The following is a 19,604-nucleotide window of genomic DNA, read 5'->3' as shown; positions in this document are numbered from 1 at the left end:
CTTGGGTACCCATTTTATGAGACCAAACAATGTAGTAAAATTCAGTTGAAAAATTTAAAACAAACAATTGCTCTAGGCCTTAGAAAAGCAGGAAACTCCTAAATATGTCCTGCAAAATAATTTTTGAGGAGTACAGGAAATGAAAGGCAAGAAATATTCTAAGTGAATCAAAACAGTTTTGGGGTATTTTTAAGTTTTTGTCTTCCTCTTTTCTAATTTCTACTGTTCCAACAGAAATACAAATAAAAAAAGAAATACAAAGAAAAACATTTTTTCAGAAGAACATATTTTCTTTTCTATACTTCTCAAGCAGAAAAACCAAATGTAAGTGATGTGTTAGAAGAGAGTATGATTGTCAACAAGCAGAATTCTCTCCCTTCCCAAAACCAGTACTATACTCTGTTTGGAGTTCTAACAAAACTGAAAATGAAGGCAGGACTTCTGAATATTATACACTCCTTAAGAAGAGTAAAGAGCGATGAATTTAAAAGTCCTAAAAATCTGTGGCTAATGCACTCTTTAATACATTGAAAAAATAAGCTTTGACAATTCTGCCTACTATTGAAGTATAGAAAATAAGTTACTCAAATTTTGAATTCTGTGTTTCTGAATAATGCTTGAAGAAATAAAATTTGGGCTGTTTAATGGCAAGAAAATGAGAATTCTACCATTATTGCACAGCTAATATCTAACAGATATGAGATCATAGAACAATAAATCAATAAATTCAACAAGTGAGCACTATCAAGTGAGCAGACTTTTTCATTAATAACCTTCAACATAAATACACTGTAATAAAAAAGTATGTAAATACAGAATACTTGCAACACAGTCAGATATAAGATTTTGTGACTTAGTTTAACTTGAGACTCAGATTCCTGCCTTGCAAGTTTTTACATAGAAATAGAGCAGAAACCAATTAAAACTCACAATTCTAAAGTATATGAGTTCTTCCACAGGCAACATTTAAAAACATTAACAGGTTACTCTCCCACCATGTAACACACCCTCTTCTCAAGGCTTAAACTGTCACAGCAATGAGTTCTAAAGTCAAAAACCACAATACAGAGACACATTAATCCAGTCTGGACACAACAAAACCAGATAGTTTTGATGGAATTTTATATCATGAGCAAAGACTACACCATTGCCACATAACCGCAGGAAAAGACAGCTCTAGAAACTACAATGTGTTTTCCCCACCTCACACTCCAGTGTCTGCTCTGAGATGAAGCAGTACAACAGGCAGCCTGTTTGGGATAAGCATACCATGCTAATTTGAAATGATCACAGTAGGGCTTTAATTACTTATCAATCTCAGTCTAATCACCTTTCCAATCAATCTCAGCTGGTAATTGTCCACAAATGAAGTATATGAAGCTTGTAAAAGACTTCCCCCCTCAGACATAATTTTTGTATGTTCATTCCCATTGTATATTCTTGCTTTGCTTATATGTTCAACATATGTGTAACACCACTAAGGTCTTCAAGATAAAATATCAGCTTTGATCTTTGAGCTTGACCAACTTTTAATCTCTTCATCCACTCCACATGTTTTACCATCCTTATCTTCACCAGCTGACTGAGTTAGACCTTTTTTTTTTTCTTTTTAGCCAGACCTTATCTCTGTGCTTAATCTCTGGAAATACTATTACACCCTTACAGTTTCTGAGTTGACATTTTCCCATAACATTATGCTGTTTGATTTCTCAACCTATTACAGTACAGTTTTTTAATTTGTTAGTCATCCAACTCGTCTGAAATCCCTCCCCCAGAGATTTGTTCCTTTAGTTAAAATATAATCCTTAGATTGCTTTTTGCATCTAAGGTAAACAAATGGCAATTTCACATGTTTCTTTCTATTCTTACTCTCTTTATTCCAGATTAAATAGTTTACCTGCTTTTAAAAATGCCCCTTACATGTAATACTAACTATATGTAAACATTTTTTCCCATCCATTTCACCTGAAGGATGTCCTGATGCAAGCTTACTTAGGGGAAAAATCCCCCCACAGCCAAACAAAAAAGCCCCAAATTCCTATCTTTTGAAAAGAGCAGGATATTTAATACTTGCCAAAAACTTACTGGAAACAGCATAACACCTTGCTTGTGCAGCAACTATCTAATTCCATCTGGATCTCCCATCTCAAAAACACTGAAGATACAACTACTCCTATCCAAATTTAACATTGCTGGCCCAAATAAAACCTCCATTTTATCCATGCAATTTGATCTCACTTCTTCCCAAGTTTTCATATCAGTAACAGACAGTGTGACTGCACCACTTTTTCCTTTACCTATCTTTTCCAACAAGCATTTTCCAGTTTTAGTGTTCCAGTCACAATTGTACCACTCGATTTCCTTCCCCCATGCAAGAGCTTGCTTCACAGACACTGTTAATCATCATAGCTTGTTTATTCTGTTTTCCTGCCTTGTCCTACTGCTAAGCAGGCATCCAGCTGTTTTCCACCAACCACACCCTATTTTAAAACGCTAGTCTTTACCACATTATTACCTGACTCTGTGCTATGCATTTACCAGTACTGCTATCTCCACCCTTCTTTTATTTCCTCATACCCTTTGATTTATCCTGGTAGCCTTGATATTCCTCTTTATTTATGATTTTATAAACAGAAAGATTAGATAAGTTTTTTCCTAGACTTTTTTCTGCTTCTCAGTCTAGAAATCTAGTCAGGCCACCAGAATCAATCCCTAGTTAATACCTCTGGGACTCCAGTGGTGATGGTCCAGCCATGAAGTCCTCTCTACATGAATGCTCACACCAGCCATAAACCACTGTGTTAATCCATCACCTAATCCCAGCTGACATGGTGTCTGTGGCATTATCTTGTCCTGCTTTTACCCTTCTCTAGCACGTCAAAGCTGTCTGCTTCTCACATGTTTTTACCATATTTGACACAGATTTAGCTTGATTCAATGAATGGAAAATGCCTTTCAGTCTTTTCTAACACAGAAACTCCAGACACACTTTTCATTAAATTCTTGTAATTCCAGGGTTCTTTTTCTTCAATTTCTCCCAAGCCTGAAGACTCCTGAAAATCCCACAAATCACCCCGACCTTTCCACGCTCTGCCTATAAAACCACTTCCATTTTCCTTGTGCTTCTTCCATTTCTCTACATTACCTCTGGATGACGTATAAGCAGCAAGCTGGTGTCACGACTCTCCTGCTCTTGTATTCTAGCTGTTCCCATAGCTATTTACACAATTTATACACCTATTAGAGTATCAAAGTATGGATACCAGCTGTGGGACTGCTTGGTGGGTCATGGCTTTGTGTCAGGCACAGAGGTGCCTCAGGGCACCAAGACATAGCTGGAATTGTTCAGCTGCTTGCAAGAAAGGTGTCTGGAGACAAAGGGGGGGAAGAGATAAAAATACATTTGTAGGGAAAACAAACCTGCTATCTCACCCATACTATGGTTCCTGAGAACTTAGCAAGTGTACAGTTCAAACTGAACTGAGATCACCTACGTTATTTACTCAAAAACAAAGTAGAGGAAACCTTTGTAAAAATCACAGCAACTACATGTGTAACTCTGGTTGTGGAATTACATAGTTTTTATTTTATTCATAAGCTTACTTCAAAAATTATGAATGAACAGGAAAATTCATCATCAAAAAGCTCCTTTGATTTCCTTCCACAGAAGTTTGTCTCACAGACAGTTTCTATTAAGTGGGCATTTTTTTAAGCTTATGGAACATTAAGTTCTTGTGGATCCTGTAATACATACAGACTTCTATAAAACTTTGATAAACTAATTCAAACTTTCACACTTTTTAAGACTTAATTCTAAGTGCTATAAAATATTTTTTTGAGGCAGTGATATTAAAATACTTCTTTAATAGAAAAATCTACATAATACTTGAAGTTTCAAAACATTAATTTGCTTTATTATTTTTCAAGTTGTCTTCTGCCAAGTTACATTTTCCAACAATAAAGTCTGAAAAATGCTGCAGAAGGAAGAACTAAAGTCCAAGTTAATTTGGGATGCATTACAACAGTAACTGTTGCAACCTTGTTCCACAGCAGTGTACAAAATAATGCATAAACACAGAAAAGTACTAACAAAACCTTCATTCTTCCTGAAGAACATATACATCATCAGTGTCTAAAAGTCAGAAACTGTATGCCTATTAGAAAACAGGTGATAAATAGAGATAATTAAATATGCAGAACATTTACATTTCTTTCCTCTGAAATATGTATTGGGTATTCCAATCTTTTCTAGTACTATAATTTTTTAGTACCTTGTGGATATGTAATTAGATCTTGAGTTACACTCCTTTGATAATCTTACTTTAAAAAAACATTAAACCCCACATTTACATTTCAAACAACACACTTACTTCAACAGCTCTTTGTCAACCCAAGAGCACCTGAAACCAAGACCACCAGGACAAACTGAGACATATGCAGACTTCTAAAATCCAATGGTCAAATGTAAACTACCAGAGAAGCAATGCCAGAAATTATAAAACTATTAAATGTTTTCATATAACAATGCAGTAAAGTTTTGCTAAATGGGAGATAGTAATTTCTGGCCTGGTCCAAACTTCATTACAGAGATCATGACAAAACAGTGATTACTTGATTGATTGCCAATTTTATCACTAGAGAAATAGATTCAAAACCAGTTCATTGGGTTTTACATTCAATCATTATTCAAAACAGCATTTTGACAGTTCAGACAGAACTTTGTTGCTTGGAAACTAAAATGACTTGAAGGAAATAACAAGCTATCCTTTTAAAAGCTTACAGAGCTCACAAGTACATATTTCTGTTAAACAATGAAACCATCTCTGAACAGTTAAGAACTAAGGCATCAAAACACACAGAAAAAACCATTAAGCAAGAATGCATTTCAACATCAAGAAGAATCCTTCCACTCATTTATCTAATTTTCAAAGTGGAATTATGACACTAAATACTAGAGGAAAATTTATGACAATGATCACTATTATAAATTGTAATTTGTAACTCATTGAAGCTTAAACAGACCATTTCTTACTCTGTGCAAAGATGCCAAGCCGAAGACTACTACTTACTGGAGATTTTACATTATTCACATTCTCAGGAGGATAAAAACATTCTGTGAGAACTCTGCAAAAGTTAAATGCCTAAAAGCACAAAAATATTGCCTCTTTTTTACACCTCATTAAAATACAAGTCCAAGTTTCATTAAAATCTTGCAGCCTTGAAGACTCGTGTTTTTGCTCATTTTGCAAATTCATCTCTCAGTCATTTTTCCAATCAAATTACTGCTTGTTAGGATTGACCTCAATTGGTGTGTTTATTTAAACCAACTAGGACTGCGTATCACATTGCTCCCCAGGAACTAAAAACTGCTCTAAAATTTATGAAAACTAACTTTACCATTTTGTATAGTACTGACTGCCTACTTTTATGGCAAATAAAAGTGTACAAGGTGTCTGGAACACAGAAACTGACAAGATTTCAGGATGCTTCACAGAGAAGAACTACTAACAAGCTAATGCAACTTGAAACAAAACTAAGTGAAACATTCAAGTAGAAGACTTTAGGATGCACATTTCCAAACCTAAGTCTGTTTGCATTGAAAGCAGTATTTTACCTACTTTGTTCAATGCTTGGGTAAAAACTTCTTGATAGTATGTAGTCATTACTGTGACAGAAAGCACAATGTTCACTGACCCAGGTTACTCCTGGGTCCACGAAGGGAAAATGGACCTAGTTTCTAGCAGCTTTACACACAGAAGGTAAAAATGATGATTTCCTTAAACTGAAATGAAAACAAATTTTCTATGCATATTCTCTCAAATTAGGGTAATCCTTTGTTAAACAGCAGACTAATCCCCAACTAATACTTTGCTTATTTTTTCCTCCCACCATAGAGTCAATGGAGAAATCTCTCTGATCTCTAAAAACAGGAGGTCTACTGGTATTGGATTCAGCACCATCCACCCCATAGCAATGTTCTAGTAGCTGACTTTGATGAATTCTTCAGTAAAGATGCTTTCGTTCTCAAGGCTAGAAGTAGCAATAGTACCGAGTACGCATAAGGAACATGGATTCTTCTCTGCTATCTCCTTTTTTCTTCTCCCCACTAAACAGTTAAAGAAACTTCTTGGCATCAACAATTCCTCACCAAATACTGAAAAACCTAAGTTTCTAGGCTGAGAGGACTAATAGAGGCTTTCTCAGGACAGCTTTCTCTGTGGCATCTGCACACAGGTTTGATTTCACTGTCAGCCCTTAACTTGAACCTGAGAATAATGCAGTATTCTCTCCAAGACAGATTACAACTAGGTAATTTCCTAACATGGTTCAAGTTTGGTGCATTTCAAGTTGTTATTCCCTTTAAAAGCATAAGCAAATAAATTATTTTTTTAAAACAAAGGTTGTGTCAATTTTGCGGCAAGGATCTTGCTTATAGCCTTTAATAAAGATCTGACTGTTCTTGCACCAGACACCTCTGTTTTGTGCAATCTTTCCTCCCCAGCCCCATCAGGCATTACAATAAATTGTTATAGAGAGTAAGTTACATCAAACATTTGTGTTTTGTAATATATAACAGACATTCTTTGAGAGATCCAGTTCTTCCTCAGAAAAGCCAAGAAAGGAAGGGGATAGTCAATCTAAACCCTTTAATAATTTTTCTATGCCTTATATAATTGTTAGTTTGGATATAGTCATCAACTTTCATAACTATGACCCATTTGATCTATCCTGTATTCCAACTGGAACACCCTGCTCACATAGACTAATCTATCAGAAATATCCTGTACTTTTTCTGTTGCTGGTAGACTTGGGTTTACCTACCATAGAGCACACATTTGCATTTTGCTGATAGGAACTTATGCCATAATGTATATATACACAAGCAATTAAAAAAAAGTCAAAATATCTGTAAATAGCAAAAAAAGCCTCACTCAGGCTTTAATATAAAGCATAAGTAAACATAATAGGAATAAATATTCAAAAGAAACCTTTATGCATGGCAAAAAAAATTTCAGAATTAGATAGTCATTTCTGAAACAACAAATACTTTAAATAAAAAAAGAATTCCAGAGAAAAAGTACTTAAGACTTGTCACTAATTGCAAGCATGCAAACATTTACAGCTTCCTACCTAGGGCAGAGATTGGATAGTATTCTGTTATACAAAAGAAATATCAAAGAAAAAAACATAGCACAAAACAAAATGCCATGTATTCATGTAACTGTTTTGGTGCAAGCACATTTGGTTTTGGTGCAGTCACATCAAGCATAATTCTCTCATGTTACTAAGATACCTGGGAAAAGGAAAGAAAATCATGTCTAGTCTTATCTAGATACCCATAACCTGAAATCACAAAAATTCTGCTCCTTTAATTGCCAGAAGCTCTTTTTTCAGTAATAGAAAGAGTCAGTTTCTCATGGGGGTTTTTCAACCGCAAAGTGCTCTTTTGCTGTTACCTGTTTTTCAACTATTTTCATTCATTTGAAAACTTCAAGAACTTCTTTACTCATTTGGTGAAGGGGACAGGAGTATAAAGGGAAAAGATAAACAAGTTCAGTCTCTTTTTTCCTGAATCCAGCCACAATATCTCAGATAACATCTTGGGACACCCATTGTTTTCACTCCTTACAAGAAGAAATTTTTGCTAAGAATAACTGCCCTATACAATGAAACCTTGACTGATACCCAGTAGTTTCTGTTGAAAAATTACTTGGCAGCAAATAAACATTCTTCCAGTAGCTGAGCCTGACCCAGAAACCATACAGTGTATGATGGTAAGTACATTAGAAATATGACACACGGGCAAAGCATTTAAACTTTAGCTATACCAAAAGAAAGCAGTCACATGTAAAGAAATCTGTTTTCAATATATGTATTTTCTTGAAAGACATCCAATCCAGTTCTTCACATGTTCCTGGAAAGCTCTCCATACATCAGGGAAAAACAAACAAACCCCCTATCAATCTCTGTTAGTCATTGATCTACTCACCAAAGAGGAAAAATAAACATCTTCAGTAACAACAGGTTTGAAATCAGTTCAATTTCCAGTGAAAATAAAAACATTCTAAATGCATTAAATGTTCCATGCCTGATTGTATGACATATTCAAATAAAAGTGTATCAAGCTCCCCTGAAGACTCAGCTCTTTATTAAAGAAGGAGGAATCCACAAAACCACAGTTCTTTCCACAATCATATAGCCAGTTTGGCACACAACCAATCAAAAAAACAGACCAAATGAAAAATTTTCAGTCAGCTGGACAAAGTTTTATGATCTGAGCTGGTCACTCACACCAAACTGGTTGATGGACAGAGACAAGACAATAGAGAATCTTCTGCTACTTCACTGGATCACCATACCAAAAACCTTGCCCAACAAAACCATGTACTATAGACACTAAGGGACAGCCAGGATAACATGTACATCCTTTAACTCTGTTAACAGCCTTCAATTGCTTGAGGACCATCAGCTGCAAGTCCTAATGGTACCACTCTTGCACTGGAGGCAATTTTCTTACAGATCTGCAGGAAGGGGTATCAGCTGCTGCCAAAGCAACACTTTGGCACTTTGCTTTCAGCTAACCCTGTTTTACTTGAGATACTCTAAGTATACTAAGATACTCTCCCTGAGCCAGAGGGAAAGTACTGAAGGACAAATGAACTCTTTCACCAGCAGCTGCCACCACCACCTATTTCCTGCTACCATTTTTTTCTAGGGGAGACAAGAACATCAGCCCAGGAGTCTGCTGGGCTTCTGGTCATTCATTCAACCCTCAGCCTGCACCCTTAATTGAGAGCCAGAGGAAATTAAGGCAGATTTCACACCAGAGAAAAGGCAAAGTGGAGCTTAGGAGCTCCTGAAATAGTTAAAGATGGCACTATAATTTGGCATTTTTGACCTTTTAAGTATCCGAACCTGCAACATTATTAATGACCTTGGCTCGTGCGCATTTCACACAGGGGAAAACTGAAAGAAAGCAGAAGTGTTCTGTGGTAGAATCATTTACTACATGTTTCTATTTCTAGGCAACTTCAATGTTTTCCCAGATCTGTCTCTGGAAAAATGGGCAGGTATAGCACAGCAATGTGCATAACAGCTACAAACAAAAATATTTATGTCATTTAAAAATCTAGTTCTGACATGGAAGGTCATATTGCTTACAAAAACATCTCCACATTTGTCAAAATGCCAAAGTCTTATCACAAAACCACAGTGCCATCATTTACAATATTCAGTCAGAAACCAATACTATGAAAGAACTGGCTAACTGCAAAAGTAAATGGAAATATTGAAAAGAATCATTATCATATCATACTCTGCACACCAGACGGGGCCCTCCAGGGAAGTGGTCTCAGCACCAAACCTGGCAGAGTTCAAGAAGCATTTGCACAATGCTGTTAGGCACATGGTGTGACTCTTGGGGATTGTCCTGTGCATGGCCAGGAGTGGGACTTGATGATCCTTGTCGGTCCCTTCCAACTCAGCATATTCATGATTCTGTGATTATAAAACTCTCCATACACCAGTCCCAGTGATTATTTGAACTGATTGTCATGAAATCAGTTTGGAAAGCTGAGAATCCAAATATATTCCTCAATTCATAACTAAAGCCGTAAGAGGAACTAAATGAGTTGAATTAGGCCAGAAAAATCAGTTCTCTGGTTAGAAGCTACATCAAACATACACTATTGCAAAGTTTATCTCTCCAATCAATTGATTCTTTACATACTAGATTCTCCAAACTGTCTATCTCCAAACATTTAGAAACCACAGCAGTCACCACATCAAGTAGGATTTTTTAATAACCCAACCCTCCTTGAAACTTACCAGAAAGTGAAGCCCTGGGCATGATGGAAATTCTTTCAATGGAAACATCTTTTAGAAAAAGCAGTGCTCAATCTCTACTACTCCATCACAGTTACAAATTAATTTAAATGCATCAGCATTTTCATTTCACATAAAACTAGTTATTTCTGTAAATGGAACACACATTTAATCTAAAAACCTACGAAAAATAACATTTCCCCTTGTTAATTACACAATAGTTCATTCTTTTCTATTTTATCTTTTCCTCAAGCATTATTTTCCATCCCTATTTCTGTACTTATCTCACAGGGATTTGTCACAAATGTAATGGCCTTTTTTACAAATCCCTTCTTCCCACTTTCTGTGAATTCATATTCTCTAGGTCAAAGATTACAAATCTCTACAGCTTATACTTCAAAGTTTTGCTGCAGAAAACTGATCTGCTGAAATCTTACTCTTAATACTGTACAAGAAACAAATTTTCCAAAGAATTCTCCTTGATTATCCTTGGTGTTGACCTCCATAATAAAAGTAAAATATTTCCAATGTACTGTGCTGAAACTCTACCCCTATTTGGCTCTACAAACACTTTCTTGCCCCTAAACACCTGAGAGTAATTCTTTTCAGTTTTTATCAGATTTCCCACTGAAAATCTCCTTTGGCAATAAATGCATTGGCTTCCCTCAAAATCACCACTTGTATGCTGACCTGAGGAAGTAAAATATTTATTTTGTATCAGGAGAAAAGAAAAGCCCTACTAACAGACCACTCAGGGTTTTTTTTTTTTCTGAGTGAATATATATGCCAAGACCAAGGACCACTAGTTATTGGGACTTATTAAGTTGTCTTTGACTTACTACCTATTCCAACTTTGGCAAATATTAGAGAACCAGTATTTCCATATTCATTCACTATTGATACTTCTACAGCTAAAAGCAGTCTTCAGTCTCATTTCTTGCAAAGGGTAAAGCAGCACTAAAATACCTTCTGATGAAAGAATTTTTCAGAACAATGCTGGATCACTTTCAAAATATTAAAAGACACAGACACAAGCACTTCTATCAATAACATTTACCCCAATGTTATCATGTTATTTCCCAGCAACTGTTTTTGTACATCTTCATTTCATTAAAGAGGAAGGCACTATCTACTATATGCATAACTCTGAATTAAAGACTGAATTCATTCTCTGTCTTTCAGTACTGTTCACCATGGTCCTGGAACTTCTGGAACTACAATACCCAGTGCATTTAGCGCCTTTCATTGCATTGAAAAACTCATGCATTTGGCAGGCTTTGCACAGCAAGATTCCGCACAGAAAACAGAGAGGACAAAGAGAACTGCTTTAATTTATTTACCTGATTTAACTTCTTCCCTGTAATAAGCTGATTACCATTACTGAATTGAAACTCCAAAACTATCATAATGAGGGCATTATATATCTTGACTGCTTATATTTTTATTGCTCTGGAAAATGATTAAAAACTGAAAAGAATGCAAAATTAATTCTGTCTTAATTTGATTTTTAAAAGCCATTTCATGCAATAGCTTCCATATTTTTAATAGACTACTACCCTAATCAAACAAAATAAGCCTACAGATTTGTGTCATTGAAGTGAAGAATGACTGAGCCAGAGAGAACTATCACAAATTTATGCATTTTGAATTAATAAACGTCAATACTATTATGGTCAGCAAATAATTATGCTGGGGTTTTGTTTGTTTCATTTATCTGGGTTTTGCCAATTTTTTTTTTAAATTTGCATCTTTTCTTCTGTTCCTTTAAAAGGTGAATTTTCATCAGCAGTCAGAATCAGACTGTCCTTCAATGATGTAAACATGTTTAAGACAACTCTATTTTTAGTAGAAAATTCCTGTTTGTTTTTTTTAAATTTAAATGTTGGAGTATGATTAATAGCATTTTTCATGCCCTTAAATAAGATGTTAACTTGCCCCTGTTTTAAGACTTTTTTAACTCTTAAATGGAAATTAAACAAAATTACCTGCCTTGTAATAAAAAGACAACTATCAAAATGAGATTTGCATTTCAAATTTTCTCTTTTCTTATAAATATCTTAGAAATGCACAGGCTCTGATTGTGCATTAAAATTAATATGTATTAGGGTTTCAGTCCTAATTGTATAGGACAAACATGAAAAACATACCTTTTTGTCCTGTAAGCTTCAAATGAGTTTCTCAATTCTGAAAAAATTAGGTCTTAAGCTATGAAAGAAAACACACCTTTGCACCTGCCTGGCAGCTTCTGAAGGCTGGTTTGCCCTTTCAACACACTCTCAATTCCAGATACTTGGTTAGTGATTTTTACCAGATCATACATATGATTGTCCTTTAACCTCAGCATCGGCAACATGTTCTGCTGGATATTAGTTGAGATTACTGATTATAAGTGTAATTTAAAACATTTAGTAATGAAATATATAAACATTAATTGAAAGACCACTGTTTCTTAACCCAGTTATAACCATAATATCACTTGGACTTTAAAACTTTGTTGTTCTACAGGTGGTGCCTGTATAATCAATAGAGATATTGAATGTATAAAGATATTAACATATTTAAGCATTCAACATTTAACAATTCCACTAAATTACCAATTTTTAACAATTATTCTACACTTCTTAGTCTATAAGAAAAAAATAATTTATCACTTCTTGTTAATCTTCTTTCCAAGAGTGAGCATTTAGAAAAATAACACTTGTTTAACTGTCTATGTCTAGTGGACCTTTTATCTAAGAGGTCTTTCAGTCTAATTCTTTGGTATACCAGTTAAAACTGTTTAATTTTTCTATTTTATGTGGTGGAAGACTGGAAAGCTACTGCCTATACAACATTTCCCAATTGTTTTTTTATGATATTCTGGTAACTCATTATTTCCCACCCATGATTACTTTGTCTCCAGGTAAACAAATTCATTCTTCACTTTCACTTGTTCCTTAAGTATGCCCTACATGTTTAAGCAACCTCAACATCTGAAGTTATTCATATCACAATTACTTAGAATTTAAAAAGTATTGAGGAAGAGACTACCTCTTGAACATAATGTATCCATTTCACCTACACAATCACTTTAATGGCAGGAAAAAGAGAAGGCAAAAAATTTGTAAGGGATCTACACAGAAGAACTTCAGGCACTGGACAACCAATGGTACTTAGCTTTTGCCTAACTCAAGGTGAACTTCTAAGATGCAAAATGATGTTGATAGTTTTAAGGAAGCATGCTGGGGCAGGAGTAAATTAGCATGTGAAACTATGCATATCAGGATTTTTTCTAAAGCGAGTCACATAGCAGATTCTTAATGTGCATGTTTTGGTTCATTATATCAGGTCCTGCAAACGTGCATTTCACTTTGAAAACAATACTAGCCAACTAAGAAACAATATTCACTTCAGTTGTTCACAGACATTTTACTAAAAAAAGCTCCAATTTCTTTATAATAGGGCTCTTGCAGTGGGTGGGGAAGAAAAGCACATAAGAGGAAATGAGTCGAACAATCCCAAATGAAATACAAAGCATTTTGATATCAAAATTAGCACAAAAGAGGTCAAGGTCATGAGTAGGAGATAACTGGGTTCATGACCATCTGACGTAAGATTTCCTTTCTGTTTGAAACACAGAGCCAAGCAGCGTACCAGGCAATTTAGAGCATCCCAATGCAACTGCCCTTTGCAATGTTTTGCTGTAGGCAACACTACCACCTAAAGAAGCCTGGCAAAACGTGAGGTCTACAACAGCACAGCAGCATTACTGACTTTCAAAATGGTGAGCTTCCTGTTATTTCTGTATAAATATTGAACACAAAGTTACTGAGTGCCAGTGCTTAGGATATGGGTTTCAATGTTAAAACCTATTAATGGCTTAAGCCTCCACTTCCAGCACAAAATCTTCAGAAAAGTACGAAGTGTATTTTATCTTCTTTATGCCATTTATACTTATTTTTCATTTATGTTACTTACATGAAATATCATTTTATAGTTATTGCATTATCCTTACCAAGCAAGTGAACCTTCTTGAATGCTTTTATTTCCAAAGTAAAAGCTGTTCCACCTGTCGACTATGTTACTTTTATGATTTAGCAAAAGATGTAAGCAGAATTTCCTCTGAAGTCTGTAGAAGAAGCTAGATTTAAAAGTTTACTTGATGAAGGGTGGATTTAAAACCAGACCACTTGTTGTACTGGCCCTAGTGAACAGCAGGTATAAAACACTTCGCAAAGGGTTGCAAAACCCACAGAGGAACTGCATATGATTCAAAATAGTACGCCTGTGGTAAGTTCCAAGCTGTTGTGGTTACACTACTATAAAAGCTCCCAAATCATTTGATCTGGGAGAAGACAGAAGAGCAGTCAGTGCTGAAAAACAGATCCAAAGACCTCTTGCATCAGCTCTGTCTTCTGCTTTTCACTAAAGGGGGAAGGACAAGAATGAAGAAAGAAAAGAACAACTATCTCAGTCAAATTCAAGTTAAATTACAATATAGGAGAAGCAAACAACTACCTTGAGATTAGGCAGAGTCTGGTTTGTAGTACCTGGCATGTGTGCTGGACAGTGTGACTGTCTAGCAGCACAGGGCTATTTCAAAATATGATTTGTTAGCTCACCTTGAGGTACCTATCTCCAGCTCTGTAATGACATTTATGACATAAAACTGTAAAGATTCATCTATTCAAATGTAGCAACAGCTGTATGTCTTCATCTATTCAATTTAGCAATAGACAGGAATAGCGTCTCCTCCATGTCATCTGGTCTGTGGAACTAATTATTTTACTTGTTTAATTTGTTGAAGTGGAGCTTATAATGTTTATGCCTTCCCAAGCAAAGCTTAGGCGAACGATGTGTCTTGGTTTGTGTCTTGGTGCTCATATTTCTCTTTGCAACTTCCTGTCATCACTTTATAAAAGAAATGCAGTATCACTGTTCAATATGGCTTAAGATTCTCCTATCATCACCTTTCAAAATGTCACAACACCAAGTGAAGAGAATCTAAGGGGAGAAAAGTCTTCAGAACTAAAGCACAGTGGGAAACATTTGGGAAAAAACTGGAGGCTTCATATTTTTGGCTTATTTTAGAAAGTGCATTGACATTGGAAGTGGAACAGCTCAGGTGTTGAACATAATTGTCAAGAATAGTTGAGAAAATATGAAGAAACTTTAGCACAGAAAGAATGTTTTCATTCTTTCCCCCACACCAATAATAGCACTGACCAAAACTGGCAAAACCAAGAGTGGTGTAGAAAACTTCCAGGCAGAAATCATTAGCTAGAAAATGAAATTACTCAATATTCTCTTTTTTGATAGTGGTACAAAACCACTTCAGTTATTCCTGGATAATTCTCGGCAGACTGGATCTCTGATTCCCCCTCCTCCCTGTCCTTCCAACTCCCATAATAATGCAGGAGAAAAAAAACAGGAGTCAAGCACCACCACATTAATTATTTTGAAGTGTGCTAATGAGTTTGGTGTATCCCCAGATGCACTTGTGTCACATAACATCTTCTGGCAAATATGTCATCTGTTTAAGCAAAATGAAATATGTTCTGGAAACGTGTGCCTTGAGACTGAAATCATGACCATCACCAAGAGGTCACTCTCTTGTGAGATTGCTTTCTGAGGTAATAAGGTTTATTTCTAGTGTTCTGGAGACCTTGTGATCTTGTATAGAATTCAGTAAGGATTGGTTTTATAAGACACCTGGCTTTTCTCATCTTCTAAAACACCTTCTGAAACATGTGTTCTAATAATAAATACAATTCATAATAGTTAAGAAGTATTGGGATATCAGCGCAGGATCTCCACAGGATAGAAGAGGGCTGTGATCTACTTATTACCCTTCTGAAGGAAGTGATTTATATCTCCCTCAGCTCTCCAGTACATCTCAGATCCCAACAACTTTCCACTAAAACTTTCAACTTGATGTGAAACAAATTTATTAAAATGAATATTCCTCCTCCTTACTCCCCTCCTCCATCACCCACAACTAAAAGCAAGTATCAAAATCTTATTTAATGTACCCCTAAAATTCAAGAAGGGGTTAAAGAACAGAAACAGGAACTGCTAGTACAGAGATCTAATAGTTTTGCTGAACATACAGGTGCTGTCATTCTCCTGGTTATGCTACATGTCTCTCTCTAGTACTGTGGTTTGAGAGGTCTGATCAGGAAGATATATGACTTGAGAAGCAAAAGAATAGGGAAAAATATGTTTGCCTCAAACCTGTCTAGATGAGCCTTTTGGGAGGAAGACTGCTTCCCGTCTCCTTTTTGAACTCTTCCCTTAAATGTTGAATTTGTCCAATGTAGAACCACCACCAAATAAAAAAAAGGCAGAGCAAGCAATTTGGCAAGGAAGTGGCCGTTTACTTTTGAAAATAAAAAGGATATATTTCTATGATAAATTACATAACTTTCTTGCATAACCATTTAAAGCCTATCAATGTGAAATTAACAAAACAGCAAAGTTGTGTTCAATCTCATAAAGCTCAAGACACCAGTACTGTTAATCTCTATCAGCCTTCTGTTCAATCTCCATCAGCTTTTCCATTTTACATAGGCACATAATTTTTTTTTCAGATTTGAAAGAACTGAACACTAACTAGCATGCTTCTTTAGTAAGAACAATTTAAACAAAAAAATTCCCTTTTTTTATGCACACAGAAAAACATTAGTTGCTGGTGAAAATGACACTCTGAAGTATTATTTAAGTGCAAATTAAAGGGCAGTTGACAGAATTCCCAACCACATACATCTGTGTATGACTAAGGATATAAAACAAGATCTCATGTGACCTTTCAATCTTAGGCATAATGATTAGCCTATAATATTGCTAGTCTGCTCCCAGCTCTCCTGAAGTCTTATTAAAACACCCTTTTCAAGACACATTTCTCTGCCCCAACAGGCATATTCCTTTACTGCCAAGAAAAGCAAGCAGGAGGGAAGTGTATGAAATCCTGCGTACGCTGTACGACGTGCTAGGAAAGCAAAGCCATCAGCTTGCAGGCATGCTGTCACCAGGTGTAACAAGCAGCAGAAAACCCAGGCAGAAAAGGGGCCCATAACAAGCTGACAAAAGCTGCAAATGTAGAGGTAGCCAGTGTAGGCACTCAGGTTAGGGTAGGATACATCTGGGATATCCCAGGTAGGGTAAACCTGAGCAGGCTGCTGGAGTACCAGGCACATGGCAGCTTCACCTCTTTCACTGCTGGCATAATACAGCAGTAAATAAATGGTGGTCTTGTTTCTAGCCCACCATTTTAATTCATTTTGCTTCATACTTTCAAATTCACTGAAATGGAAGAGTAAACCATATATCAAGAAGCTACAGTGGGATGATACTCTATGTGTTTTGAACTGGTTTGGTTGTGGGTGGGTTTTTTTTGTGTTTTTTTTAGATCATCCCTCACTTTCCCCATTTTTTCATAGCTTCTAGATCACTCAAAATTCATTTTTTTTTTCTCTCCCATTCTGTTACTTGAGCTCTGACTGCACTTTCAGCAGTAATTTGTGGCTTAACAGCTTAGTTCAACACATCTTCCACTACTAATAGTTTCTGATTTACTTTCTTACAATAAAAGGTAGGTAAAGATTCCCAAACTGATAGAGCAATAGCAGGTTTCTGGTTTTATCAAAAACCTACCCCAATTTTTTCCTGTTTTTTCCCTTCCATTTTTCTTTCCAACCTAGTACTTTTCACCCTTCCTGAACCTTCACCCAAATGGAAGAAAAACAATCACATAACCTTAAAAATATCATACTGCATCCAGAGACACATTTTAGTTGGCAGTACCTTGATCTGCACTTCTCTGTATGTTATACTGTCATGACTAAATATTCCAGTGGAATGTAAAATAACTGGTTTTGCTTTCAAATGCTGTTTCCTTTTCTTAGAAAAATGGTTAAAAGAATTACTGGCTTTAGAAATCTTTAACCTTAGTTTTGCAGATCCAAACCCCATTTAAGCAAAAACTGGACAGAGACAATCCGCAGTATCCAGAAAAAGTATCTCCTCCTCACTAGCTACTAGCTGAAGTACATCCCAGAGTACCCAGAATGATCATTACAAAAATAATTCCAAGGACTGCATTATTAGTTGCTCAGATTTCTAAAATAATCAGAAAAAGGATTTGAAAATGATCATTCCAATTCCTCTTGAAGTTTTCCTATTAGGAAAAAAAAGACCTAAACAAATTCATGAAAACTGTTTGTTATAAAGTAGGGATATATTTAATATTTGGAGTCTGGTAGTAAATTTTAACCAATATGCCCTCATTTCAAAAAGAGTTGCAAATATTTCCAAGTAATTAAAATAATGTAAACAGACATAGCCAGTCCTACAAAGATAGGATCTAAAAGGTAGTTGAAAAATGCTTTCTCTGACAAACCAACAATGTAGCCAGGTTTGTTTAAGGGCTGAAAAGCAGCATATGCCTACTAAGCAATATTCATTTAAAAATATGTTTATCAGCTGCAGACCCAGCACAGGAGCAGGTGAGGGTAGAAATGGGGAAAGGAAGAAAAATTGGAGTAGAATAAGACAGGAGAGTCCCAGCATCACTAAGCTAGAGCCTATAGTGGCCCATGCACTTTTCAGAAACCCTAAAGGAATGCAGAAGGTTTACCATGTCTTATTCAAGCTGTTCTATAAGAATTTTTATAATCCCTTTAAAAGACTGATATTGCAAAGAATCGCATTTACACCTCCTCCCTTGATCTAGCATAACTAATCTTTCTACAGCACTCTGAACTAGTAAATAATGAACTTGTAAAAGAAGAACCCATTAAATCCATTTGTATGAAAATTCTGTGGGTTCGAAATCCATTTTCTACTGATAAATAGCTGTAGAAGTCACTCGTTCTTTGGCAACTTAATGAAAATTATACACCGGCATCTTCATGAAGATGATATATCAAAAATTGCTTATGCTGTGTATGAAAACAACACCATTTGTGGTATCTTCTCTGATTCCTTCTTAGCACTGTTAGAAACACTGATATTAAAAAAATTCTGATCCTGATGGAACTCAGGAATGAAAACCGTAGCTGGAAAGTTAATCAAGTCATTTGATTAATTTAGCACATATAAATAATTTAACAACTTTTAACTATTTTTGGAAACTGAGCTTGTTACCATCAAGAACAAATGGGTAGAAATACGCAATTATATCCAAATGACTAGAATGCTTAATGGAAGAAAACATAAATGCATTAAGATTAAAGGAAATATTTAAAACCACAGATTCTCTGTCTACTGTGTGGTCATCTCCCAAAATGTCACAGCCCATGCTAATAAAATCCTTTGCATTACTGCAGTTGCAGCACAAGAAGTCAGATAAATGGACTTGCTAAGAGAATCCCTTCATGAAGGCTTCTGTCATGAGACTGTCAAACTGTCTAACATAAGAATTTCCAGTACTCAGGTTTAATCAAGCTAGACAAAAATGTTGGAGGCACTCCAAATGTTTTATGGCTTAGGGCATCAAGGATCCTGAGATCACTTCCCAAGTGCTGTCAGATTCTACATCTCCCAGATCTGGAATCCTGGCTTCCCTGACAGTCTCCTAATGAATGACCACAGGAAATTCCTCTAAAGCAACTCCATGTCTTCATCAGCAAAAGAAAAATGCAGCAGCACATCCAAAACGCCCTCCTTCAAAGACTCATACATCATAATGATTTAAAATGAAACATCAGCTTTTCAGGATTCAAATACATAGCACCATAATGATAATTTTTTACATTCCTGGCTGTTTTAGCAAGCAGGAGTGTGATGGACATAGACAAGTG

At 35.8% G+C, this 19,604-nt stretch overlaps 1 protein-coding gene across 1 annotated transcript in view; it reads right to left on the bottom strand.

Moving 5' to 3' along the window:
* TTC27 (tetratricopeptide repeat domain 27) overlaps window positions 1-19,604 on the bottom strand; it is a 111,453-nt gene that overhangs the window by 34,257 nt on the left and 57,592 nt on the right. The window lies entirely within an intron of this gene.

This window comes from Molothrus ater, chromosome 3 (assembly GCF_012460135.2).
Source record: "Molothrus ater isolate BHLD 08-10-18 breed brown headed cowbird chromosome 3, BPBGC_Mater_1.1, whole genome shotgun sequence".
NCBI lineage: Eukaryota > Metazoa > Chordata > Aves > Passeriformes > Icteridae > Molothrus > Molothrus ater.
Note: the sequence above shows the minus strand (reverse complement) of the source record. Positions and strands in the feature narration are given on the sequence as shown.